The sequence below is a fragment of the Lonchura striata genome, chromosome 13 (genome assembly GCF_046129695.1).
Source record: "Lonchura striata isolate bLonStr1 chromosome 13, bLonStr1.mat, whole genome shotgun sequence".
In the NCBI taxonomy this organism is placed as follows: domain Eukaryota; kingdom Metazoa; phylum Chordata; class Aves; order Passeriformes; family Estrildidae; genus Lonchura; species Lonchura striata.
The window spans coordinates 20,740,747-20,749,150 of NC_134615.1; positions in this window are offsets into that span (position 1 = coordinate 20,740,747).

Genomic DNA, 8,404 nt, shown 5'->3' on the forward strand with positions numbered 1-8,404 from the left:
AGTAAAATTTTAGGATTCTAGATGAGGGGTCCAAAGGGGACAAGATGGAGGAAATTGGGTGTGCCTTGTCCTTTTTCTCCTTCTTCATGCCCTCCATGTCTCACTGTGGTGTTGGCATTTTTCTGTTGGTTCAGGCTGGGGACACACTGTCCAACGTAGGTGACAGATATTGGCACGTTCTTGTAAATCCAGCCCAGGGAGTTTCTGGCATTTAATGTTTGTCACATCCCACTGAGGGCAGAGCCCCACACGCTGCCCTGCAGGACAGAGCTGGGCAGGGCAGCAGAACATGTGAGAGATCAACAGAATAAACAACCTGGAAACCAGCACAGACCAATTATGGCTTCTGCTTTGGCAGGGGGCTGACAGACAGAGACTTTCTACAATTTTGGAATCATCAATACCTCAGATTCTGACAGTGCTGAGGGCATCCACCCCTGAGGTTGTGGTGTTGGGCTTGGCTGTGTGAGAAGCACCAAGGGACACAGAGGGTTTGGAGGGATCCCACAGATTCCTCCAGGTCCTGAAAAGTGGGATTTGATATCTCCAGGTGTCAACGTTGCTGCTCCTTCTCACTCTCCAAATCCAACAGCTGTCCTGCCTTGATTAGAGAAGTGTAGTTTAATTATGTGTCTTTATGCCCATTTTTTAGGCCGTGGTGGACAAATCATTGTGTGTGGCTGACCCAGCTGAGCTCCACCTCTCTCCAGAGCTGTTTTCCATGGGAGCACATCTGTTCTGGCCTCTCCACCTCTTTCTGAAGGTATAGAAACAAACTCCCTCTGGCTCTGACCTCCCAGCAGTGCAGCACTTGCCTATTTCATTAACCAGCCTTGTGCTATTAGCTCCATTTAGTGGCAGTTTTGTCCTTTTTCTCTTTTTTTTTTTATTGGTGGAGAAATGTCTGCAAAATATTTGGGTTACCTGCAGCAAAGCCTGACCTGTCACTCAGGATGGAGCCCAAGCTGGCTCTGCTGCTTCAGAGGCCTTTGCAATGCAGTTCCTTGTATAAAAACCAGATTTGTCTGAGGTCACGTCACCAGAGATGACCCTGAGAGTTGTCTTACATTGTGGCAGCTTCTTGCTTTTGTTGTAGGGTTTTTTGGGTGTCCCTGGGGCTGTTTCTGGTGGCATTGCACTGAGAGCAGGGTGCTGGGGGCAGAGCTCTCTCTGTGTGTGCCTGCAGAGCTCTGCTGACTGAGGAACTTGCCTGAAAGCCTTTTTCCCACCTGGCAGCTGAACAGAGCAAACACACACAAAACATCCTTCTCCTGAAGGTTAGAGCTGATCCATCCACCACAGGCTGTGAGAAACGAGAATAAACCCATTGTCCTGGATGTTTCCCTGTCTTGAGCCTGCAGAACTGATATCATTCATTTCCCATATCATTTCTTGACCAAACCATGCTCTGCACTGGATTTTATCATTTCCTCATACAATAAAAACCAAATCTTTTCAATTAGAGGACATTCCTCTACCAGTGCAGCTGACATCCTGCTTTGCCTTCCGTGCTGCAGCTGCACATGGAATATAAAACCTGGGGAATATTTCCTCCAATCTCCTGAATCTCCAATGTCATTTTCTATCTGCAACCACTGCCAGCTGTTCCAGCACCTCCCATCTGCACTGTGGGATGGATTGCTCCAGGAAACATTGCATGGTTCCACGTCACAGAGTCAAACCTGGATTATTTGCATCCTAATTAGGACAGCAGAGCTTGGAATGTCCCCTGAGGTTTGCTGGAACTGCAGGGGTGCAGGTGCTGCGGGAATTTTGCTTCCACAAAGCTCAAGCAGAGCAGGAGACAAAAAAAAAGAGTGGTTTTGGGTGAGATTTGTGCCTTGCACAAAGGATCCATTGGAGGCTGTTGAGGTCACTGGTGGGGCTTTGGGGGAATTTCAGCTCGTGCCTCAGTGATTTATTTTGCTGCCATTCAGTTATGGAGAGTGAAAATGTCACCCTAATGCCACTGTGCTGCTCAGGGGCAGTAGCAGGATGTGCTGCAGGGCAGCAGGAGAAGTGGGCAAATGTTGAAGTAAATGCTGCTCTTTTAATTGTCTTAAATCCTAAGGCAAAGAAAACTCATATTTTAACAAAAAAATCTGATTGTGAAGTGCTGCTTGGTGCATTTGGACCTGGTGTTCTGCACAGCAGCAGCCTGGCAGAAAAACCCAACGTGTGACTTGCTGCTCCTGCTGCTCCCAGGGGTTCAGGTGCCACAGTTCTTTGGGCTCAGTGCAAAAACTGCAAACAGACTCCCTGTGGCAGAATCAGCCATGTTTGTGTGCCAAATTGAAGTTTTCCCAAGGTTTCTGTAACTAAGAGATGTTGTTAATATATATTTGCTGCATGTGTTTAATTTATTTTTTATAGATATATCTATATTTACTGCTGCCTTCAGGATGTTTCATGCCAAGGAGGGAAAAAAAAATCCTAACAAATAACAAGTTCATGGAGTGCTTAAATCTGAGGACATGTTCAAGGTATTTGTTACAAATAAAGCCAAAGGCCTCATGTGCTCCTTGGAGCATTCCTGGAGAGCTGCTGGCTGCTTTGCCTTGATAATGATCTTTATGTGTTTAGCTGTGAACAGACATTTCCCATCTCCTGTTGCTGCTTTTCTAGGTTAGACAAAAAAATTCTTGTTCATGCACTGTGTTTTCCAAAATTGGTTTGGTGTTTTTTCCCCCATCTGTTCCTTTCTGCTTCCCTTTGAATTTATTCCCATCACCTTTCCCATTTTCACATCCCCTCCAGCCCCTCACTCACCACTGGTCCCCTCTTTCTACATAGAACCCTCTGCTCTTCTTTGTGCATTTTGATGATTTTAATTTCAGCAGCTGTCCAAGAATATCTGGAATTTAATCCTGCCCTGTAAAACCCTTCCTGCTGCCACACAAGCTCAGCCTTTTGCAAGTTCTCTCCCTGCTCCTTTATCCCAGGCCTGAGCACAAACACCCCCAGACCAGACTCGTGGGTCTGCCCAAAGACCTGGCTCTGATAAAGCTGAGCAAAACGTTTTAATTAATTCCACGTTCACATTAAAGGGGTTTGTTCCCCCCAAACCCACCCCTGTCACTGCTCTGAACACCATGCAGAGCCACAGTCAGATTCCCAGGATTTAAGTCTCCAAAGTTTTGTTTTATCCAGCTCCTAGCTAAGGAATGCCAGATTTTTTTCACACATTTTGATTAAAGCAATGTTCTCAGACCAGTCCTGATTCTGTGCTTCTCCCCCTGTCCCTTTTTCTCCCAAAAAACCCTGTCTTTGTGCTCAACACAGAGTGTTCCCTCTTATCCTGGGAAGAAACTCTCAAAAATACTTGACAAGTATGAATTCTACTCAGTTTGGGCTAGAAATTTCTTGAATAAGTTGCAAAACGAAATAACTCTCAATTGATGCTTCCCTTTCTTAATTATGTTTTATTATAGAAATGTGATTACACTCCACAGAGCGAGTGAATCCTTTTGTTTTTGTCAGGGACAGGGAGATGAGAAACCTCAGCAACACAGGAAGAAATGACAAGATGTGGCTTTATTGGGTGTCAGCCCTGGGGCAGCAAGACTGCACGAGATGGTATTTTTAAATAGCAGCATCCAAAGGTCACTGGAAGTGTCAGGCCTTGAAAATCAGGGTGGTGATTTCTTGAAGCTCAGGTGCCTGATCACAGAGTTTATTGAGAGCCAAATGTTGGGTTATCCTCGTGGATTATGGAGGGGTTTGGTGGAGAGCTTGGTCTGGTTATGCCGAATTTATTGTGCAATTTTCTTGGGTGATTCAGCACCTTGCTGCTGGTCTGTGAGCTTTTATGCAGAGAAAACTTATGGGCACGGATTGTAAAGGCTTTGGCTTATTTTTTTCTGGGGTAGAAATCTCTACGTGGGCAACCATTGCTAAAATGGGATCTGCACTTGGGGTGCTGCACAATTAAACAGGATCACAGTTCATGCAAAGAGAAGTTCAGCTGCAGACTTCAGAGTCAAACTCTGGATGAAGGGAATTAATTTTCTAGTCCATGGATGTAGCAGTTAAAGAAGTTATTCTCATTATTCTACTTCAGTGAGGCTTGTGTTCCCTCTTACCATGGGAATAAGCTCTCAGAAATACTTGACATATACGAATTCTACTCAATTTGGGCTAGAAATTTCTTGAATAAGTCACAAAATGAAAGAACTCCCAATTTATGCTTCCCTTTCTTAATTATGTTTTATTATATAAATGTGATTACACTTCATAGCAATGGAACACAATGTACCAAATAACCAGGAGAAAAATGAGATTGGAAAGAAAACAGGCTTCATCCTTGAATTCAGTTTGGACCTTTTACCTTTTAAATAAAACCATCTGTATTTATATTTTAAAAGTTTGTCAGGGCCAGATGTTGACAAACCCTACTATTTCCTAATCAGTAACCTGGAGGGTGACCCCGTTGTGCAGCCAGGCATGTCCTGAGCCTTCCTACACAAAATAGGGTGCAAGAAGCCAGGGATGGAAATTATTTGCCAAAGATCTTTAGGAAAAAGAAAAAAAAATGAAGGGATGTATACTACTGGGATTGGAGCCTTGGGAAAAAAACAATCACTCATCCTTGTTGCAATCAGGTAGGCTCAGATAAAAGAAAAATGGGATAGAATATTATTCTGTAGTCTAAGAAACTCTTCTTACTAAACTGAAGTATTTTTTTCCTTGATTTCAAGCACAAAATTTAGGTTGGAACTTGGGCTTTCCTTAAGCCTTGGATCCTTGGCTTAGTTCATGCCTACATCCTGATTCTGTTTTAATTTAAGGCAGAAAGAGGAAAATATGTTTTTAGTGCCAGTTAACCAAATTATATTAATTATCTCCAATGAAAATGAGGATAAAGAGAAAGAAAGAAAACCAACACAGGGTCTCACTAAATTCAGCAATTTTCATTGAACCCCAAGCTAAACCCAAATCACCTCTGGGCTGTTGCTTTGACCTGAAGGAGCTGGGTTTGGGTCAGCTGAGGAGCAGTAATTTGTCCCATTCTCCAACCCAGGAGCTCATGTCTGTGGGATCTTGAGGAGGTTCTGCTGTTGTGGGTTGGCTCACGAGAAGCTTACAAACACATCCAGCCTGGGACCTGTGACTTCAAACCTCCCTAAAGCTGTGGGTTTTTGAGGCTGGATATGGTGTGGGAATTAGTCACAGCTTCCTGTGCTCGGGTGCTCCTCCCTGAGCACATCAGCACCTTTGATCTGACCCAGTCCATCCCTCTCCTCACCCTGGAGTCTGCTCACCTCTATTTTAGCCCAGGTTACCTCATGGGGCTTGACCAAACTGAAATGGAAACTTTTATTTTTTTTTTCTTTTCAGTGCAGACATAACATCAGGAACCCTTGTTCAAACAAAATCCTCTTGGAGTGACTGCAATTAAACCTAGAAAGGGCATGGACCTGGCCTTTATTTTTGATCTCTTGCCTCTACAGCAATTCAGGTTGGCTTGGATAATAAAAATAAATCCCTCCTCCTCTTGCCATAAATCAGCATATTCTGGCTTTTATCCCCAGGAAGAGCCTGTCTGTTCCACTGCCAGTGTAATTCCCAGCTCTTTGTCCCAGTTCTAGGACTGGATTATCTTCAGGGACAGGCTGCTGCCTTGTGGTCCTTCTTACAGATCTTTGTGAGTCATCTCCTTCCTGCCTGCTCTCCGAGCAAACTGTCCTCCACACCAGCTGAGCTGCACAAGGGTTTGTGTTCTGCATGCTTGACTTTTTTTTTTGCCTAAATTTACTGGGATGTGCGGAGGAGAAGGTGGGGCAGGTGATGTCCTGTGGTGCAGAAACTCCCCCAGTGCTGTTTGTGCATTCCTGCCCAGACCACCCCAATCCCCTCCTCTGGTTCCCTCTCCCTTTTTCAATCCTTCTCCACGTCCATGTTCCCTTTCCCTCAGCTCCATCCCTCCCCAGCACCCAGTGCTGAGTTTGAAGATTTTATCCATCTTGGAGACCTTTGTTTAACAGCCAATATTATCCTCTGGAAACTCAGTGTCAGGACACCAAGGATGCTCAAGCCACATTTCTATCAAAATAATGCATGTTAGAATATGCAAATTTGGGGTTTTGCTGTTACCAAAAATTGGAAGCCAAGTGTGGAAGACTTCAGGTTCTTTCTCTCTGAGAAGGGATTTTCCTTTGGCTTTATTTTTTTCCTCTTTGGATGTCATCTGTCTTAAGGCTTTAGAAAGAATCCACAGGAGTTGCACAATTCCAGCAATTCGTGCAATAAATGAAATAAAGAAGGTGTGTGGTTTTGACAGGGAGAAAACAAGTATGAGTAAAACAACCCCAATGGTAAACAGAGGACTTGAGGAGCTCATGCAGAGAAATCCCTAAAAAAATAAATTAATTTCTGGACCAGGCTTGGAGTTGGATCAAATATAATTGAAAAATTTCTCAGTTTTACTCCATGGCTTTATCAACAAGTTCCCCACTAATGCTACATTTCAGGAATGCACATAAATGCACATTTAAATACAGTTAAATTCAAAACAATGCGAAAAATCATTTGAAGTCCCACCAAAATCACACAGGGTATTTGAGGTTGGAGGGAATCTCTGCTCAAAGCAGGGTTTACAACAACAGGTTCCTCAGGAATAATTTAGGTGCTGATTTTATTCAATAATTTTTTTCCTGAATTGTGACTTCAGTTTTTCTATTGCATTTCTGAGATTAATGAGACACCAAGGAAATTGCGTTTTACTCCTTTAATTTTGAGTTGCCAGGTCTATGTCTAATGCAGTTACAGTTCTGGTGATTTTCAGGCTTTCTGCCTTATTTTGAGATGACAGCAACTCTGACACTGCAAAAATACTGGAGAAGGAATCACCATAAAAAAAGTCACCATGAAAGAACCAGCATATTCCTGACTTCTGGATATTCTGGATATTTTGAGACCATCTACAAAAGCTTCATTTCAAATTTCAGTTCATTCTATGCCCTAGGAACAGTGGCCAGTGGTGGAATGGAACCATCCAAGAACCTGCAGGAGCTGATGATGCTGTGGCCATGCAGGAGCCAGCACAAAGAGGAGCCCCTTAGCTGTGTTCAAACGTTGGAACAAAGCCTTCAGAGGCTGTGGAATCCCCTTTTTTGGAGATTTTCAAAGCTTGGCATGCTCGTGAATAGCCTGATGAAATTCCTCCTCATGGAAGGTGTCCCTGCCCATGCAAGCAGGTTGGATCCAGATCATCTCCTTCCAGCCCAAACCAGTCTGCGATTCCATGAGTTTGGAAGATTCCATGAGTGTAGAAGCCCTGTTTCAGGCAGAGTTGGTCCCAGCAGAGCCTCGTTAGAGCCCACACTGCCCTGTGACTCTGGACTTCCTCCAGCTGGGGCTTGGAGGATCCTGTCAGCCACATGGTCTCACACCTCCTCATCTGTCCAATGTTACAGAATTTCTGAGAGAGAGAGGGCAGGATTTATGTCTGGAGTGAGAATTGAGCTTCCCCTCAGACTCGGCCCTGATGAGCAGCCTTGATGGGGCCTGGAAGCTTTGATGCAGTGAGAAATTAATTGTGGCACAGTTAGAAATTACGTTAAGGTAACTAAAAAGTAATGAGCTGAGTGTGAATTAGAGTAGAGCTGCAGTGTGAAAAATCTGACCACCTTTAGGCAAAGGTAAACAATGTTAGCTTGCCAATCAGAGTGCCTTTGTAAACTGTAAACTATATGGAAGTGTATATAAACTGCCATCTTCTCACAAAGGGGAGAACGTTGCATTAATCATATTGGTTGGATGTGCGTTCAGTCCTGTCCAGCTTTCCCGTTAACTGAGGTCCCTGCCTTTGGTCTAAGATTGCCTAAAACCTGTTTTTTTTCCCAGGATTCTTTTTCTGTTTGGAAGGATCTGCTGGCATTTATCTCCTCAGCTCTCTCTGAGAGAAGGCAGGCTGGCAGCTGGACGGGGTTGAAGGAGCAGAGCATAAACTCCAGATGATTGTCTGGACTGGCTCGAGGTGCCATCAGGTGTGAGGCTTGGATGGAGATTTGTGGAGTTTGACTCCTTGCCCAGACAGAGCTGGAGTTCCATCACTCAAAGGCGCTGTGTCTGGCCAGACCCAGCCATTGTGTCAGGTCCTGGAAGGGGAATATCCTGAGATTTGTCAGAGCCACAGCAGGTTTGGCTTCACAGGTCACTTCCCTTCTTTCTGGCCCCTGCTGATGGTAAATAACTCCAAGTCCTGTGCTTGCAGAGCTGTTTGCTTGGTGCCTGTAGCAGTTCAGATCTACCTGAGGTGATTTTTTACCTTTTGGCCTGGGTGGTCCAGCCCCTGGGCTGCAAAGCTGTGCTCCATGAGCTTGGCATGAGCCAGGTTTATTGGAGGCTTCACTCCTGCTCATTAGAAAAAGCCTGAAGTGGAGAGGGTGTGTCTTAGTAATGG